General features: G+C 42.2%; 2 non-coding genes across 2 annotated transcripts; both read right to left on the reverse strand.

The window, feature by feature from the left end:
* Window positions 1-3,873: 3,873 nt before the first annotated feature.
* Window positions 3,874-3,946, reverse strand: trnar-ccu (transfer RNA arginine (anticodon CCU)). Its single transcript has one exon. It is a non-coding gene; the product is annotated as a tRNA-Arg (tRNA).
* A 13,670-nt stretch (window positions 3,947-17,616) lies between these two features.
* On the reverse strand, window positions 17,617-17,688 carry trnav-cac (transfer RNA valine (anticodon CAC)). The gene has a single exon. It is a non-coding gene; the product is annotated as a tRNA-Val (tRNA).
* Between the last annotated feature and the right edge of the window lie 2,174 nt (window positions 17,689-19,862).

Here is a 19,862-nt window from a genome sequence, read left to right on the forward strand (position 1 = left end):
AGGTAAACATTGGTCTGGGGCCTCTGGGTCCTATAACTCGGAAGCTATTGAGCAAAAAGCAATTTCCCATAGGAAATGAATGGGATTCTTAAAATATTTAAATAAAATAGGAGGAGCAAAATATTATTTTTTAGTGAGGTGTGTGTTGTTAGTACCACATAGTAGGACAGGTCAACATTGGTCTGGGGCCACTGGCTCCTATAACTCGGAAGCTATTGAGCAAAAAGCAATTTCCCATAGGAAACTAATGGGATTCTTAAAATATTTAAATAAAATAGGAGGAGCAAAATATTAATTTTTAGTGAGGTGTGTGTTGTTAGTACCACATAGTAGAACAGGTAAACATTGGTCTGGGGCCTCTGGGTCCTATAACTCGGAAGCTATTGAGCAAAAAGCAATTTCCCATAGGAAATGAATGGGATTCTTAAAATATTTAAATAAAATAGGAGGAGCAAAATATTATTTTTTAGTGAGGTGTGTGTTGTTAGTACCACATAGTAGGACAGGTCAACATTGGTCTGGGGCCACTGGCTCCTATAACTCGGAAGCTATTGAGCAAAAAGCAATTTCCCATAGGAAACTAATGGGATTCTTAAAATATTTAAATAAAATAGGAGGAGCAAAATATTAATTTTTAGTGAGGTGTGTGTTGTTAGTACCACATAGTAGAACAGGTAAACATTGGTCTGGGGCCTCTGGGTCCTATAACTCGGAAGCTATTGAGCAAAAAGCAATTTCCCATAGGAAATGAATGGCCGAATATCCGTCGAATATCCAACTTCAAACTAACTTCACCACGGTGAGAGAGAGAGAGACAGAGAGAGAGAGAGAGAGAGGATGCGGATGCGGATGCACATCACTTTGCCAGGATGATTTTACTTTAAATGTCCAAACAGCCAACACTAATAACCCAAGTCCAAAATATGCCAGCACAGAAGTGCGCAAATTGCCAAAACAGTCAACACAGCACAGAAGGCTAGCCTACATAGATGAATCAATGGTCATGACTTAAGCCCACAACATGCCAGCACATAACTGTGCAGAATAAAATGCTCAATCAGCCAACAATACACAACAAAATCACCACAGTAAGATGTTAACTCAACATAAACTCACTTGTATCAGTACAATGCAGTATAAAAACATTGAACAAAGAAGTGTGCACACGGCGGTGCTAATAAAACCATTGACCTACGCTTAAAACTTCCCAAAGGCCTGCCTGCGTCTGTCATTGGCCTGCACGAACTCCTTAGCGATGGCTGTCATGTCGATGTCCTCCAGAATGTCACGGTGAATATGGCAGTTCATCAAGTCATTCAGTCTTTTTTGTGTCATTGTGGATCGGAGGTATGATTTCAGTCGACGAAGTGTGGAAAACGAACGCTCTACTTCTTTCGCGCGATTTTCAGTGCTGCGCAGTTATAGGTCTACATTTTGCAACATTCATGCATGACGTGTGACGTGAACAATATTGGTTTAGAAATACCATTGATTAAATTATTACAGCATGGGTTGTGTTTAAGTTTGATCTTGTCGACAGGTTTTGAGTTGAAAAAAAAACTTGCAGGCCAACATTCATTTATTTTTTTAATAATCATTTCAAAAAGTTACCCGGGCCACGGCCCCAGGCGCGTCGTTAGCAATTGAAAACATCCGGGGCTTTAGCCCGGGGGGAGCACCGTCCTGACTCCTGCTGCTACGGTATCTTAATTAATTAAATAATTAATTAATTAATTAATGTATCGATTAATTAATTAAGGGCGCCCCCAACACATAGGTCGCCTATGCCGAGCGCCAGGGCAAAAATAAGACATTAGAATAGCTATAGATATAGCCTGCGTGCACCTACCCGATGTCAAGAAGCCATCGCTGCTCCGACGGACCTTTCTCCCCCAGCCAGGCAACGGCAAGTAAGTAGTGGTCTGCTTTTATGTTTCATTTTTAAGTTATTACTTATTGTCAGTGTAGGTTTAATGTTACAGATAAAAACATGCTTTATATTTAGTCAGCATTTCAGAGTTCTAATGTTTTCCCGGAATATGCATTCCTAAACTGTTCACGTCAAGTTCTCTTTAAGATCGCATGAGATGATATGTGCTATCGCGCGACCTGTAACCAGGAAGTAAACACTCGCTTGCATGAAATGATATGCGCTATCGCGCGACGTGTAACCAGGATGTAGCTTTAAATAATGAAAAAATAATCTTCCCAGACTGTTTCTGTTACTTGCTTATGCTGTATACACGTTGTTTAAGAAGCTTATCTCCATATAAATCTGAGCTGTACATGAATCTGTTAATGAAGTCTCATTTCGACTCCTTCCTCCACTTCACTATTCATGTTCTGTTGCTTGCAGTTAACTACAGCCGCCCTTCCTGGGTAACGCCACCACCAATCCCTGGTCATCCATTGAAGCCATCTCTCTCACTCTGCACATTCACACTGTTGCCGCTTCATTCTCATTGTCTCATAATCTCATTATTATGGCTGCTGTGGATGCTTTAAAAAATAAACATTTTTCTCTTAGGTAAAATCAAACCAGTGGGATGTGGGATTGAAAACCTCCAAAGCAATGTATTAAAAATGGAAAGACAGTCCTATGTGAAGTTTCTTTTTTGGGGAATTTCAAAATGAGGTACCAGAATGGATTGTCAACCCACTGTTTCTCAACCCTCTCCGATATTACTATGAGCAGTAGTATTGCATGCATACAGTAGCCTACTCACATCAGCGCCACAGTAAGCCTATAGAGGCTGCAACCATTTGCTTCTCAAAAGATTGTAGTGTTTTAGAATGAACAACCACTAGAGAGACAAGACAAGACTAATTTTGATTGACAAGTTGGCTAGATTTATATATGTAGGCCTATTTATATTATTTTTTTATTTATAAGAATGAAAGAAATTGTGTAATGAAAGAATAAAACGATGCATTTTTGTTTGAATAACATCTTGCTCCCGCAGCCAGTGCCAGCGCCGGCATTGCAAGGGGAGGGATATTACGTACATTTGCAGGAGGCGGGATAAGTGCGGCCGCTGTCACTCAGGTTTGTTTTGGTTTGACGCAGACAGCATGGAGGCAGAACGGACCGCAGAAGTCAACGCGATCGTCTTCAATGTTGCTGCAACGATGCAGCATATATTCAGAAGAGCAGCCAGTACTTACGTGTATGAAAGCAGCTATATATATGTATATATATACAATTTTTTTATTTATTTTTTACGGCTGAGATCCGGGGCTGATCCCAAAAGATCCGGGGCTATAGCCCCGAATGCCCAGGTCTAACGACGCGCCTGCACGGCCCCCCTGGCCCGGCCGGTTCAGCGGTCTATGTGTGGGGTAGTCCACCCGTACTGCAGCACAGGATTCTTGATTCTGAATGCTATTCATTTTAAGACTGAAACTTCGAAACAGTCTGATTATAGCAGAGGATGGTTTTGATCTATTGAGGCTAGACTAAAAATGTAATTGCAATTCATTTCATTGATTGATTGATGCTATTTTAGGTAATCCTGCTAGCAGAGGATGGTTTCGATCCATCAACCTCTGGGTTAAGGGCCCAGCACGCTTCCGCTGCGCCACTCTGCTTTATATTTACGTATTATAGAGTCAATATCTAAACCCTGGCTCAATGCAAATTGTTATTTTTTGTGGTAAACATCTTTAAATTGCCATCACGGCTTCTGATGTGGGCAATACATGTGGGGTAGTCCACACGTACTGCAGCACAGGATTCTTGATCCTGATTTTAAATGCTATTCAATTTACGACTGAACCATTGAAAAGATCTAAACATAGCAGAGGATGGTTTTGATCCATCGACCTCTGGGTTATGGGCCCGGCACGCTTCCGCTGCGCCACTCTGCTTCAAATCACCCCAGACGGGACTCTAACCCACAATCCCTGGCTTAGGAGGCCAGTACCTTATCCATTAGGCCACTGGGGCACACATGTTTTTACAATATTAGACTAGAGCAAAGAAATGAACGACCAACCAAGCACTTGCCATGTCTGAAATACATGAGAATAAGGTATAGGTATACTCGTTCTTTATTTTTCAATCCACCCCAGTCTCGCTACCAATCCCACGCTCAATCATCTTCGTAACAGATATTTGATTTAATATGAGCGCCATGTATCTCAAATATTGTGAGTAGAACACTTCATGCTATCTATTGAGGCTAGACTAAACATGTAATTGCAATTCATTTCAATGATTGATTGATTGATTCAATTTTAGGTATTCCTGCTAGCAGAGGATGGTTTCAATCCATCGACCTCTGAGTTATGGGCCCAGCACGCTTCCGCTGCGCCACTCTGCTTAAAATTTACAAAATAAAGAGTCAATATCTAAACCCTGGCTCAATGCACATTGTTATTTTATGTGGTAAACATCTTTAAATTGCCATCACGGCTACTGATGTGAGGTAGTCCACACGTACTGCAGCACAGGATTCTTGATACTGATTTTAAATGCTATTCATTTTAAGACTGAACCATTGAAAAGAACTGATGATAGCAGAGGATGGTTTCGATCCATCGACCTCTGGGTTATGGGCCCAGCAGGCTTCCGCTACGCCACTCTGCTTCAAATCACCCCAGACGGGACTCAAACCCACAATCCCTGGCTTAGGCGGCCAGTGCCTTATCCATTAGGCCACTGGGGCACACATGTTTTTATAATATGAGACCAAAGAAATGAATGACCAACCAAGCACTAGCAAGGTCTGAAATACATAAGAATAAGGTATAGGTATACCCGTTCTTTATTTTTCAATCCACCCCAGTCTCGCTACCAATCCCACGCTCAATCATCTTCGTAACGGATATTTGATTTAAAATGATCGCCATGTATCTCTAATATTGTGAGTAGAACACTTCATGCTATCTATTGAGGCTAGACTAAAAATTTAATTACAATTCATTGCATTGATTGATTGATGCAACTTTAGGTATTCCTGCTAGCAGAGGATGGTTTCAATCCATCGACCTCTGGGTTATGGGACCAGCACGCTTCCGTTGCGCCACTCTGCTTAAAATTTCCAAAATAAAGAGTCAATATCTAAACCCTGGCTCAATGCACATTGTTATTTTTTGTGGTAAACACCTTTAAATTGCCATCACGGCTTCTGATGTGGGCAATACGTGTGGGGTAGTCCACACATACTGCAGCACAGTATTCTTGATTCTGATTTTAAATGCTATTCATTTTTAAGACTGAACCATTGAAATTATCTAATCATAGCAGAGGATCGTTTAGATCCATCGACCTCTGGGTTATAGGCCCAGCAGGCTTCCGCTACGCCACTCTGCTTCAAATCATCCCCGACAGGACTCGCACCCACAATTCCTGGCTTAGGAGGCCAGTACCTTATCCATTAGGCCACTGGGGCAAACGTGTTTTTACAATATGAGACTAGACCAAAGAAATGAACGACCAACCAAGCATTAGCAAGGTCTGAAATACATAAGAATAAGGTATAGGTATACTCGTTCTTTATTTTTCAATCCACCCCAGTCTCGCTACCAATCCCACGCTCAATCATCTTCGTAACGGATATTTGATTTAAAATGATCGCTATGTATCTCTAATATTGTGAGTAGAACACTTCATGCTATCTATTGAGGCTAGACTAAAAATGTAATTAAAATTCATTTGATTGATTGATTGATTGATGCAATTTGAGGTATTCCTGCTAGCAGAGGATGGTTTCAATCCATCGACCTCTTGGTTATGGGCCCAGCACGCTTCCGCTGCGCCACTCTACTTAAAATGTACCAAATAAAGAGTCAATATCTAAACCCTTGCTCGATGCACATTGTTATTTTTTATGGTAAACATCTTTAAATTGCCATCACGGCGTCTGATGTGGGCAATACGTGTTGGGTAGTCCACACGTACTGCAGCACAGGATTCTTGATTCTGATTTTAAATGCTATTCATTTTAAGACTGAATCATTGAAAATAACTGATTATAGCAGAGGATGGTTTCAATCCATCGACCTCTGAGTTATGGGCCCAGCACGCTCCCACTGCGCCACTCTGCTATAAATTTACAAAATATAGAGTCAATATCTGAACCCTGGCTCAATGCACATTGTTATTTTTTGTGGTAAACATCTTTAAATTGCCTTGGACAGCATTTAGAAGGAACCTGATCACTTAGACACTATGTTTTACAGTGATATTAACATCTCTATAATCACTGTTAACATGGCCTCTTAATGCTTTAATAAAACGGGCACTAAACACACCGGTGTAGGAGATCGTAATGAAATTAAGACGGAGACTTGATTGCCGGTGAAAATACCACAAGAAGGATTTATTTCCCCAAACACAGAACCACGCACAGCCAGAGGTGCGTCCCTTAAGTCATGCGTCGCACCACCCAGGTGGGTCACACACCCCCTTCCCTTAAAGGGGGCACGCACCATCCATCATACACATAGTGAATTACGATACCGCTACACCGGCATGGTTTAGTTTCATTGGTGAACACAGCGACGACCGGCAACGATATATATTTGATACAACATTATTATTCGTTTGCATAAGGATCTGGACATGTTTCTGACAATATGAATGTACAGTAGTCATATTATGATCATAACGAATTAGGATCTACCGGGATTTGATACGATGAAAGTCAGCATGTTTCTTGGTATATCAAGGTACTTTACCTCGACTAACACTCAGCTTTCTTGGCGCAACGGATAACGCGTCTGACTACGGATCAGAAGATTCCAGGCTCGACTCCTGGCTGCCTTGCTCTAACTTTTCCCTCAGAATCTCTTAAAGCCTCAAATTGGTCTCAAATTGAAGGGTTAGCTAGATTTATCCAACTAGTATCCAACTAAAAGAAATACCAGGCTTCCCTCCAAATCCCCTCCCCGAAGAACTACTCTAGCCCGCTAGCTTTAGCATCAGGTCCAATTATTGTGCACAGGTAGCCGGGTAGGTAGGTACACCATCAGGTAAGCCAATTAAATGATTGGACAGGTTTCTAACAGGCTTGGAACAGCCACAGACCCCATTTAATTACCCCCTTTTTTTTTTTTTGGAGCATATGATTTATTTATTGCTGTCGGGATATTAAGAGAATTTCAACAAATGTGACAAAATGTGATGTAAATGTGATGTGAGCCGTGGGAAAGAAACACTAATTATTGTGAAAATTATTCATACATTTAATTATCACAAAAGACAATGTGGTATTTTAGAACTGTAATCTAACTAATTATAGAATTTATTAATCTTCAGTATCTGATGTTAAACCCCTACAGGGCTCCGACGGTGGAAGCAGCCCGGGATCTGTTTTGGAAGCAGGGAGACTTTGGTTACGTCAGGGAGCGGCTCTCTGAGATGGAGACTCTATGCGCAGCTAGCAGACCTGTGAGTTCACTCTAGAGCCCGACCGATATATCGGCAGGCCGATATTATCGGCCGATATTAGGCATTTTTCAAACTATTCGGTATCGGCATTTATAATGGCCGATAAATGAATATAAAAAATAAAAAAAAGTTGGTCTAACGCCCAAACCCGCTGATTCAGCCAGAGTTAGGCAGAGTGAATGACGGAGATCGACGGAGATCATCGGTGTTGTTCATGTGTGCAAGTGTGTTCGTGGTAAGTTGGCAACTGTCACGAGACATACATTGCTTGAATAACAATTAAAAGAACATCCCCATCAATTCTCTAAAGTCGATAAGCATGACTTAATTCATGACTACCATGTCCAGTTTTGCTGTTGTTACGTGTTAGCTGAGAGTGAAAAGGTAAGGATTTAAAGGATTTAAAGTATAACTACAAATAACCAATGTTAGGGAAATGTGTTTGTTTTGTTGCGCATTTCTGGATTTTTTATATATATATATATATATATATATATATATATATATATATATATATATATCGGCCGATATATCGGCGTATCGGATTTCTAAATCACAAAATATTCGTATCGGTATCGGCCTTAAAAATTCTATATCGGTCGGGCTCTAGTTCACTCATATCCTCTGTTCCGCAGGATGCACAGGAGTCAACAGGAACAAACAGTAGCACAGATGTTGTACATAAAGACGGAGCACTATGGACTCAGTATGTAAAACGTTTGTATGTAAGGGATAAACCATGCTGGGTTATCCTGTTATTATTGTTTGTCCTTCAATAAGGTTGTACATTATTTCCAATAACAGGACACCCCGTCATGGTTTGTTCAGGTTATACCACAGTTACCAACAATGATTGCATCTTAAATACTTTCAGCTATAACATTATTTTTTGGCTGAATCAGCTTATTTTATTTTTTTTCCTTGTCAAGAAAACATCTACTAAACATAACTATGTATTTGACCGTATATTCAACAATGCAGTGGCTTAATAAAACGTATAGTTCCGGTCCTTGATTCTGATTGGCTCAAAGGCGTAGTAAAATCCTCTATTAACACAGATCTGTTTCGCATGTGAATTTTTTTTGTATTAATACAAATTCAATAAATCGCCACATTTTCTTTTGCTGTGTGTTTACTTTATGAAATCTTACGAGGTAGTTTTTAGTAACTGTTTTAATAACTGTTAAATTCAAGCATTAAGCCACTTGACGGCCTGATTAACAGCTAGGGGGTTTCAGAGCAACATCGCCCCCTATCGGTTGGTACATCGCGGTAAGCCACGGCCTCTCGTGGCTGATTGCTTGAATATATTGGTCAAGATGTTCAGTTGGTGTGGAAAACACTGGGCCTCATGCAATTAAATAAAGTTCTGTTTTTAATTATAGGGGGATTCATCGTTACAGTGCAGCCGCCACACTCGGTTCTGTCAGGCGACCAACCTTTACTTGGACTTACGGAGCCCGCGCAGAGGTCACGAAAGGTCATTCAAATTCAAATAAAAAAAAAACGTTATTTGTCCCCAGGGGGCAATTGAGGGCACATAGCAGCAGCATTAAAAAGGACAGGGCCATGTCCAAACAAAAACAAACAAAAACAAATAAAAACAAACAAAAACAAACACGGCTTCACCAGTCCATGTGGGGAGGGCACAAGCCCGGGTGGGGGGTTTAGGAGGAGTTGAGGAGGTGAACAGCCTTGGGAACAAAGGTTGCTTTTCTCCTCTGTGTCCTACAGCCGAGGCAGCGTAGTCGGCGCCCTGAGGGGAGCCACTCAAAGGCGGGGTGTAGAGCGTGTGAGGGGTCCTGCATAATTATTTTGGCTAACCGGAGTGTTTGCTGGTCGTGGATGGAGGAGAGAGTTCTTATTGAAAGTCCAATTATTTTAGAGCAAACTCTGGCCGTACTCTCCAGGCGGTTTCTGTTTTGAAGGGTGATGGAGTGGAACCAGCAAGTTATAGAAAATGCAGAGATGCTTTCAATGAAGGAGTAATAGAAAGTAAGCAGTATGTTTTTGCTGACTCCAAAGGAATTTAGTTTCCTTAAGAGTAGGGATGGGAATTGATAAGAATTTCACGATTCCGATTCCGATTATCGATCCGATTCCTTATCGATTCTCTTATCGATTCTCATTGGGTGAGAAAATAAGTATAAATGTGTTTGTTTGCATTACATCTCTTTAATATCTGATCAGAAGTGCTTCTAGTATTAGGAAATTGTACATTTTCAAATCAATTGGTCTAGACGGAAAAAATATATGTTTCGCTTTTTAAGCCCAAATGCCATCATTATGTGCCATACAACTAAAACACAGACTGAAAACAGCCAAGTAAGAGCTTGTGCCTTTTGGAATTCTAACAGTGCTCATTTGCATTCAACTTGTAACAAAAGTAAACTGACATAAACAAAATGAAGCATTGATTAGACAGAGATTTATTAGATGGGCCTACCTAATAAACCGTTGGAACACACAAGACCGGAAACCATAGCAATGCCGGTAAACAAACCCCGAGAAGCCCAATCCCTATGAGAGCTCCCCACGCTACGGCCATCCGGAGGCGACAGAGCTGTTGGCCGTGATATTATATATACAATTATAATATATTATATAATATATTATATACTATTATATATAGAGCTCCGGGAGTCGCAAACTGCAACAATCACTTTCTCCTCCATTCCGCGGTTCACCCGGACTGCACTGCACTGAGTTTGACGGCTGAACGCTGATTGGCTGTTACGTTACACATGTCACTCAGTTATCACGCTGTTGAACGCTGATTGGCTGTCATCACGACAAAAACTTGTCGCCGGTTTTCTCCCGTGAAAAATTCGCCCTTATACGCGTCTCTACGTTGACTTTGTATGGGATCGTGTCGCCCCGTCGCGTTTGGTGTGAACGCACAATGCGATTCTTCCTCGGCGGCGACATGTTTGCTGCGTTCTGAACCAAATCAAAGCAGCGTGTGTGTGACGTCACGACGCATTTGCCGCGACCGGAACCGATAAGCGGAATCGTTAAGCAGGCTTGCCAATGATTCCAAGGAATCGGTTGACTCCGAACCGGTTCTGAGCAAGAACCGGTTCTCGATTCCCATCCCTACTTAAGAGATACTTCCGCTGATGACACTTCCTAAGGATCTCTTCAGTGTTTTCAACTGGCTGTCGAAGATGGTGCCCAGGTATTTATACTCCTCCACCAGCTCCACCGGCCTCCCGTGGATTGAGATGATGGATGCTGTGGCCAGCTCTCTCTGCCTCTTAGAAAAGGTCACCACCATCTCTTTGGTCTCACTCACGTTCATCTCAAGGCATGAGCTGTCACACCACTCCACAAACTCCTGGAGAGCTGATCCATAGTGCTGTGAAGGACCTGAGAGCAGGGACAGGAGCACTGTGTCGTCTGCGTACTTCACCAGGTGACACTGAGGCTGTGTGGATCTGCAGTCATCTGTATAGAGGATGAAGAGCAGAGGTGAGAGCACACAGCCTTGAGGGGAGCCCGTCGAGGTGTGTCGGAGGTCAGAGAAGGTGTTGTTGACCCGGACTCTCTGTGACCTGTTGGTTAGAAAGTCCATTATCCACCGGATGAGCTGGTCGTCTAGATGGAAGTAGGAGGTGAGTTTGTTCGCCAGGATGTGGGGCTGTAGTGTATTGAATGCAGAGGAGAAGTCTATAAACAAGAGTCTGGCTGATGTGTTGGGCCGCTCCAGATGTTTGTGTACCGTGTCAATGATGAATGCTTTTGCGTCGTCCACACCTTTGCCTGCGCGGTAAGCATACTGTAGTGAGTCCATCAGGGTGTCGGTTACAGTGAGGATGTGTTTTTTAACAACCCTCTCCATGGCCTTCATCACCAGGGATGTGAGGGCCACAGGCCTGAGGTCGTTCAGAGTGTTGATGGTGCTTTTCTTTGGGATGGGGATGACTATAGAGTGTTTCCACAGCTGGGGGACTGTGCTGGTGTCCATGGATCTCTGAAACAGGGTTTGGAACACTCCCCCCAGCTGCTCAGCACAGAACCTCAGGACGCGGCCACTGATGTTGTCTGGGCCAGGAGAGCTGTTCTCCCTGGTCTTCCTGAGGGCTCTAACCACCTCCTCTGTTTTAAAGGTGAGTGTGGAGGAGTCACCAGGTTTCAGTGTTGTTAATGTATCTGCCAGTTGGGTGGAGTTGTCAGTCTCAAACCTGGTGAAAAAGGAGTTGAGGTCGTTAGGGAGAGATGTAGAGCTACTACCCGCCACCTGGATGGTTTTGTGGTTGGTAGCAACGGTGTTAACAGCAGCCATGGTTTTGAGGCCCTGCCAGGCTGAGCGGAGGTTCCCCTGGATACATTTTTCCTCAACCTTGTTCTTGTACTTCAACTTAGCAGTTTTTATGGCGCGCTTAACTTCCCTGTTGACCTCCTTCTTTTCAGACTCTGAGCCAGTGAAGAGAAACCTTTTTTTCTTGTTAAGAATTTCCTTCAGTTCTTTTGTAATCCAGGGCTTATTGTTTGGGAAGATGGTGACCGTTTTGGAGGGGATGATGTTGTCCACACAGAAGTTGATGTAAGATGAGACGGTGTCCACTTGCTCCTCCATGTCGTTTGAAGGGGTTAGGAGGTTATTCCAGTCAGTGGATTCAAAGCATCCTTGCAGCGCTTGGATGCTGTCGCTAGTCCACTGCTTGATGTTTTCAATAACCTTCTTTGCCCTCCTTATGACAGGTATGTAAGCTGGAGCAAGCAGGATGGTGTCGTGGTCGGCAGTGCCAAGAGGGGGGAGGGCTATGGACCTGAAAGCATCTGGTACAGAGCCATAGCATTTATCCAGTGTCCTCCCACGGCGAGTGGTGCATGTTACATATTGTTGAAAGCCTTTGAGTGATTTATCAGGAGAGCAGTGGTTAAAATCACCCAGGATGAATTTTGGGGAGTCTGGTGAGATGTGTTCTAGTCTATTTAATGAGCTTGTGATGTGCTCAGTGGCAGTAACTGCGTTTGCTCTGGGGTGTATGTAAGCCAGCATGATAAAAAGTTGAGGAAACTCTCTAGGGAGGTAAAAGGGTCGTAGGGAGACAGCCAGCAGCTCGATGTCAGGGGTGCACAGTTTCTCTCTCACTACAACTGTGGAGCACCAGCGGGTGTTAACATAGAGACACACACCGCCACCATGTTGTTTACCGGTGCGCTCACTGTCCCGGTCGAGAGAGGGGGTGCGAAGCCATCAATATGCGTTGTGCTTTCTTCATCGTTCTTATTTAACCACGTTTCGGTGAAAGCAAGAATAAAGGCACTTCTGTATTCATGCATGTGGTTAACGTTGGCTTGTAACTCATCCATTTTGTTATGCAACTGCCTTATCTTGACATTGGTGAATGCCAGGAGTTTACAGCGAAAGTATTGTTCTGTTTCCCTGTGTGAACCCACCTTGTGTTTGCGGTGCAGGTATAAGCTGAGACACACAGAGAGATGGGAGGGCACTGCAGTCTGAGCAGAGCATCACTGGCGGCTGAGGGAGATCACAAGAGTCCGCTGCAATCTTGGTAATGCAAGATAAACTGCACAATGTTCAAGTGCTCCCTAAATGTCCAGTAGAAAGACACAGTAACCTCTGATGCAGAGTGACGTAACTTAAAGTTACCGAATGCTCGAAACAAAAAGTGGTCATTATGGCTTTCATTACCTTTCATTACAAGACCACCATGAAGTACAATTCTATGACTTAAGACATATCTATAAATGATAGATCAGCCCAGGTACTTAATTCTTATTCATGGTTTGCGTCCCACATGTGTTGAAAAGAGAAAGCTCTTCCAAATCATTGTTCCCTGACTGGGAATGAAACGCATGCCCCGGCGGTGTGAGCCCCAAATCCTAACCACTAGAACATCAATGAGCTATGTTGGGTTCATCCTGGCTGATATAGAGTAGACTGGGCAGAGGACATTGTTAAGAGTCATTTCATTTAGATTTAGATGGGCCTGGAAATACAACATACAATACGTTTACATAAAGTGCCAGACCAGTACATACTTAGAGGAAGTGCTGCAATGAGTCAGGTATTAAGTTCCTTTAAATTAATTTCAGACATAGAGTTGAGTTCCCTGACCGGTAATCAAACCCGGGCCGTGGCGGTGAGAGCGCAGAATCCTAACAGCTAGACCAACAGGGACCTGAGGTCATGTGGTCAATGCACTATTTTTTTTAGAATGTGTGACGTGCTGACAGCTACACTTCAGGAATACAGGGGATGATGCACAGAAATTCCAGAATTCTGTCAATGAAAGGAAATTTGACGTATGTCTTCTGGCAGTTTTAGTTATATTATCAGTCAACAGATGTTTATGTACTGTCAGGAGATGTATAGGTTAACATCTCTTAACTTCTGATACAAAAGTTTGCTATTAGCATTTACATTTTTGTGTTTACTAAGATGTACACAATAATTGAAATTAATATATTTGGATAGTTGACCATTATCCCCCCCTCCGTTTTCAAAAAGAACATTGTGCACACAGCATCGTTTTCAAAAAAGTTGTCGTTTACATCAAAACGCATAAATACGCCGTCGAGCGCCATTATAACTATGCCAAACCTATGGGCGGCAGTGTAGTAGAGCTTAGATCGGGCCCATAAAATCAAGCCCGACCCGGCTCGAGCCCGTGCACGTTCTGTCCGAGCCCGGCCCGACCCAACCGACACATTAACCGTAATTATGAGCCCGAGCCCGATTTCAACCGACTTTTTTTTTTAATACATATGTAACTTTGTACACATTTGTTACTATGCCTACTCTGCTAAATATATATGTAAGGGATAATGTATAGAACGCCGGTCATTATCGGGAAAATAAGCCCCGACAGGGCGAACAGGACACCGACACGCAGCGAAGACGTCGCTTAGCAACGGAAGACGCTGGGCTTGACAAGTCACCGGACTACTACCCATGCAAGTGAACGGAGCGTTCCACGGCATTGAGAAGACCTGTGTAATAAAGGCCCATAATATTTCTGTTTATGGCATAGATTTCTCCTCAGATTAGGCCAATAAACCAATGATAAAAAAAAAGGGAGAAGGATAAAGCCATGCAAGCCAATCAGAATCCTCAGAATCAACAACAACGAATAACACGAGCGTCTTCCTGTAACAAACAAACTGTAAACATAGGGCGCTCATATGACGTTAAGTATTTCCTGGCGCATAATGTGACGCTCAGAACCTAAAACCCCGTTTCTCCACGTTGACACGACAACACATAACCGGCGTTTTCAGAAATCTCCACTTTGGCCGGAGTTTTTAGACAAAAACTGCGTTTTCGTGTAAATGAGAGGCCAAACCGCGTGGAAATATCTGCGTTTTCCCTTCGTGTAAATGGGGCCTCAGGCCCTATGTTTACAGTTTGTTTGTTACAGGAAGACGCTTGTGTTATTCGTTGTTGCTGATTCTGCGAATTCTGTTTGGCTTGCATGGCTTTAATTGCACTCGACGGCGTATTTCTGCGTTTTGATGTTAACAACTTTTTTGAAAACGATATTGTGTGCACAATGTTATTTTTGAAAACGGAGGGGGGGAAATATTTGTTTCTATAAATACCCTGCTACGTATAAACGTGGCCTGAGGTGAGAGTCGGGAGAAGGAGAATAACCTGAGGGACTCGCGCTGCTCGGACGTTCCATGAAGGGAACACTTTTGGGATAAATATACTGTATATATATATATATATACACATCTGCTAGAGTTCTTTGAAACTATGTTAGTGATTCAGAGCTACTGGTCACGTTTACGAGGAATAATGCTTAAAAAAGTATGATGACATTTTAATCAATGAGCTCGTGATTGTTATTGTAACACTTCAATATTATGAATCACATTGACTACAAATGGGTATTCTTTTTTTTTGAAAGGCAATAGGAGTGTGGCTACTGGAACAACTATCTACTTTCTGAGTTATATCATTTATTATGTTTTTTTTTTTTTTAAAATGCACAGTTGACTTCCTATTCATATCACACAGAGAAACATTTGCTAATCATCCTGTTTCCTATTCCTACTGGTAGGTGTGCTTCAGACGCCATCTTTTCCCTCCTCCCCAGGATAAGACATGGTCTGTTTAACAACACTCCTCTGGTAAGTTACCAGAAAGGGAGAGAGAGACAGAGATATTCAGAATGACTTGCATTTATACATTTATATGGATACAGGGAATGTTGTCATTTATCACTTTTGTTTTGAACCCAGTAACCCAGGATTTGTGTTACTTCTATATCAAACAGAATTTATCAGACTGCTTTCTTCCTTGTTTCAGGCCATTGTTTTCTTTGTCCATAAACAGGCAATTTTCGGGACAAACTGTTTATGCAATGTATTTAAACCCCCGACTACTGGTCATGTCATTTAAAGGTTAATTCCAAGGTTTTTTGTGTAAAGTTGACATCTTTAGAATGTGTGAAGGCCTGGGGCACCCACCTTGAGCTTTGAAATATTTATTGCTAGGGTTTAAAGTGGAGGCTCATTATTGCTGCCTCCAGTTGAGTCATGTTTAGAGACATAGTCCTGCATGTATTCATAGAATTGGTGTGAGGGGGAAGTAAAACATATCTGGGATTGAATCGGTGAGCATGGGGCTAATAGTGTGGCTGCAGACTCAGCTGTCAGGCCCCCACTGTATTAGGTGTTCCCCAGGATTCCTCTGACGACAAACCCAGTCTCACTATGGGAGGGAGAGCCAAGCATACATCAGTAAATACGTGATGTATATTCAATGAGGTAAAGGACACATTGTATGTCCTTTACCTTATCAAGCTCACCAGCCACAGCTGCTTCTTTCCCCGCAATTAAGCCACTCCCCCCTTCACGTCAGCATCCTGACCAGATTCGGTCTCTGAAAACATTTGTTGAGGTATAGGTGTTGAGCTAACAATGTAATGTGATCCGGTTTGACTCACAATCCAGACATCTGTCTATAAATGAATATAAAGAGGCTTGTGCTTGTGTTCCAGATCTCTGAGTGTCACACGGAGGGGATGTTGAGGGCCTTCTCCCAGCATGTCCTCCATCGCCTTCACATCCCCCAGGATGGGCCAAAGGTACGGGGGTGAGGGGTAATGTTGTGTTCCCTAACCAGGAATCGAACCTGGGCCGCGGCGGTGAGAGCGCCGAATCCTAACCACTAGACCACCATGGAGCTGTAGCCTCTATAAACAATGTTACATTGAGAAAGCAAGTTTTTTAACAGCTAAATTATGTTGAAAATTTCATTTTCTTGACATTTCGCCGTAAAGGGTTAACATGGACGTCTACTTTTTTTCGTTATTCAACATGCCGTTGAATACATGGACATTGGTTGACAACAGTGATTCGTATTTGATTTGCTTGGACATCACCTAACAAGTTGTGTTCCCTAACCGGGAATCACACCCGTGCCACGGCGGTGAGAGTGCCGAATCCTAACCACTAGACCACCAGGGAGCTGTACTATCAAATAACAATGTGACTTTGAGAAGGCTGGTTTTTAACAGCTAAATGATTTTGAAAATTTCATATTCTTGACATTTCGCTGTAAAGGTTTAACATCGATGTCTACTTTTTTTCGTTAATCAATTTCCCGTTGAATGCACGGACATTGGTTGACAACAGTGGTCCATATTTGATTTACTTGGACATCACCTAAGTAGTTTTTTTCCTAACCAGGAATCAAACCCGGGCCGCGACGTTTAGAGCGCCGAATCCTAACCACTAGACAACCAGGGAGTTGTAGTATTGAATAACAATGTGACTTTCAGAAGGCTGGTTTTTAACAGCTAAATTATGTTATCTATTTCATATTCTTGACATTTCGCAGTAATAGGGGAACATGGATATCGGCTTTTATTGATTATTCACTTTGCCGTTGCATACTTTGCTATCACTTAACACAGTGGTTCGTAAATGATTTGCTTGGACATCACTAATAATTAAGTGTTCCCTAACCGGGAATCGAACCCGGGCCGCGGCGGTGAGAGCACCGAATCCTAACCACTAGACCACCAGGAAACTGTACTCACAATAAACAATGTTACATTGAGAAATCAAGTTTTTTAACAGCAAATTTTTTTGGAAAATGTCATATTCTTGACATTTCGCTGTAAAGATTTAACATGGATGTCTACTTTTTTTCGTTATTTAACTTGACGTTGAATCCTTGGACATTGGTTGATATCAGTGGTTCGTATTTGATTAGCTTGGACTTAACCTATAATGTTGTGTTCCCCAACCGGGAATCGAACCCGGGCCGCAGCGGTGTGAGCGCCGAATCCTAACCACTAGACCACCAGGGAACTGTTTTCACTATAAACAATGTTACATTGACAAAGTAAGTTTTCTAACAGCTAAATTATGTTGAAAATGTCATATTCCTGACATTTCGCTGTAAAGATTTAACATGGATGTCTACTTTTTTTCGTCAATCAACATGCCGTTGATTGCACGGACATTGGTTGACAACAGTGGTTCGTATTTGATTAGCTTGGACTTCACCTATAATGTTCGTTGTGTTCGCTAACAGGGAATCGAACCCGGCCCGCGGCAGTGAGAGCGCCGAATCCTAACCACTACACCACCAGGGAACTGTAGTCACAACAATAAACAATGTTACATTGAGAAAGCAAGTTTTTTAACAGCTAAATTATGTTGAAAATGTCATATTCTTGACGCTGTAAAGATTTAACATGGATGTCTACTTTTTTTCGTCAATCAACTTGTTGTTGAATACTTTGACATTGGTTGATAACAGTGGTTCGTATTTGATTTGCTTGGACATCACCTAAAAAATGTTGTTCCCTAACCAGGAATCGAACCCTGGCCGCGGCGGTGAGAGCGCCGAATCCTAACCACTAGACCACCAGGGAGCTGAAGTAATAAATAACAATGTGACTTTGAGAAGGCTGGTTTTTAACAGCTAAATGATGTTATCTATTTCATATTCTTGACATTTCGCAGTAATAGGGTAACATAGATTTCGGCTTTTATTGATTATTCAGACAGTGGTTTGTAAATGATTTGCTTGGACATCACTAATAATAATAATGTGTTCCCTAACCGGGAATCGAACCCGGGCAGCAGTAGTGAGAGCGCCGATTCCCAACCACTAGACCACCAGGGAACTGTTGTCACAATAAACAATGTTACATTGAGAAAGCAAGTTTTTTAACAGCTAAATTATGTTGAAAATGTCATATTCTTGACGCCGTAAAGATTTAACATGGATGTCTACTTTTTTTCGTTATTCAACATGCCGTTGAATGCACGGACATTGGTTGACAACAGTGGTTTGTATTTGATTTGCTTGGACATCACCTCAATTGTTTTGTCAATAGTTTTGTTCCCGCACCGGGAATCGAACCTGGGCCGCGGCAGTGACGCCGAATCCTAACCACTAGACCACCAGGGAGCTGTAGTAATAAATAACAATGTGACTCTGAGAAGGCTGGTTTTTAACAGCAAAATGATGTTATCTATTTCATGTTCTTGACATTTCGCAGTCATAGGTTAACATGGATATCGGCTTTTATTGATTATTCACTTTGCCGTTGCATACCTTTGATATCACTTAAGACCGTGGTTTGTAAATGATTTGCTTGGACATCACTTATAATAATAATGTGTTCCCTAACCGGGAATCGAACCCGGGCCGCAGCAGTGAGAGCGCCGAATCCTAACCACTAGACTACCAGGGAACAATGAACAATGTTCCATTGAGAAAGCAAGTTTTTTAACAGCTAAATTATGTTGAAAATGTCATATTCTTGACATTTCGCTGAAAAGGTTCAACATGGATGTCTACTTTTTTTCGTTAATCAACATGCCGTTGAATGCACGGACATTGGTTGACAACAGGGGTTCGTATTTGATTAGCTTGGACTTCACCTATAATGTTGTGTTCCCCAACCGGGAATCAAACCCGGGCCGCGGCGGTGAGAGCGCCAAATCCTAACCACTAGACCACCAGGGAGCTGTGGTAATAAATAACAATGTGACTCTGAGAAGGCTGGTTTTTAACAGCTAAATTATGTTATCTATTTCATATTCTTGACATTTCGCAGTAATAGGGTAACATAGATTTCGGCTTTTATTGATTATTCACTTTCCCGTTGCATACCTTTTATATCACTTAAGACAGTGGTTCGTATTTGATTAGCTTGGACTTCACCTATAATGTTCATTGTGTTCCCTAACAGGGAATCGAACCCGGCCCGCGGCAGTGAGAGCGCCGAATCCTAACCACTACACCACCAGGGAACTGTAGTCACAACAATAAACAATGTTACATTGAGAAAGCAAGTTTTTTAACAGCTAAATTATGCTGAAAATGTCATATTCTTGACATTTCGCTGTATAGGGTTAACATCATGGATGTCTACTTTTTTTCGTTATTCAACATGCCGTTGAATACACGGACATTGGTTGACAACAGTGGTTCGTATTTGATTTGCTTGGACATCACCTAAATAGT

Source organism: Gadus morhua, chromosome 15 (assembly GCF_902167405.1).
Source record: "Gadus morhua chromosome 15, gadMor3.0, whole genome shotgun sequence".
Taxonomy (NCBI): Eukaryota; Metazoa; Chordata; class Actinopteri; order Gadiformes; family Gadidae; genus Gadus; species Gadus morhua.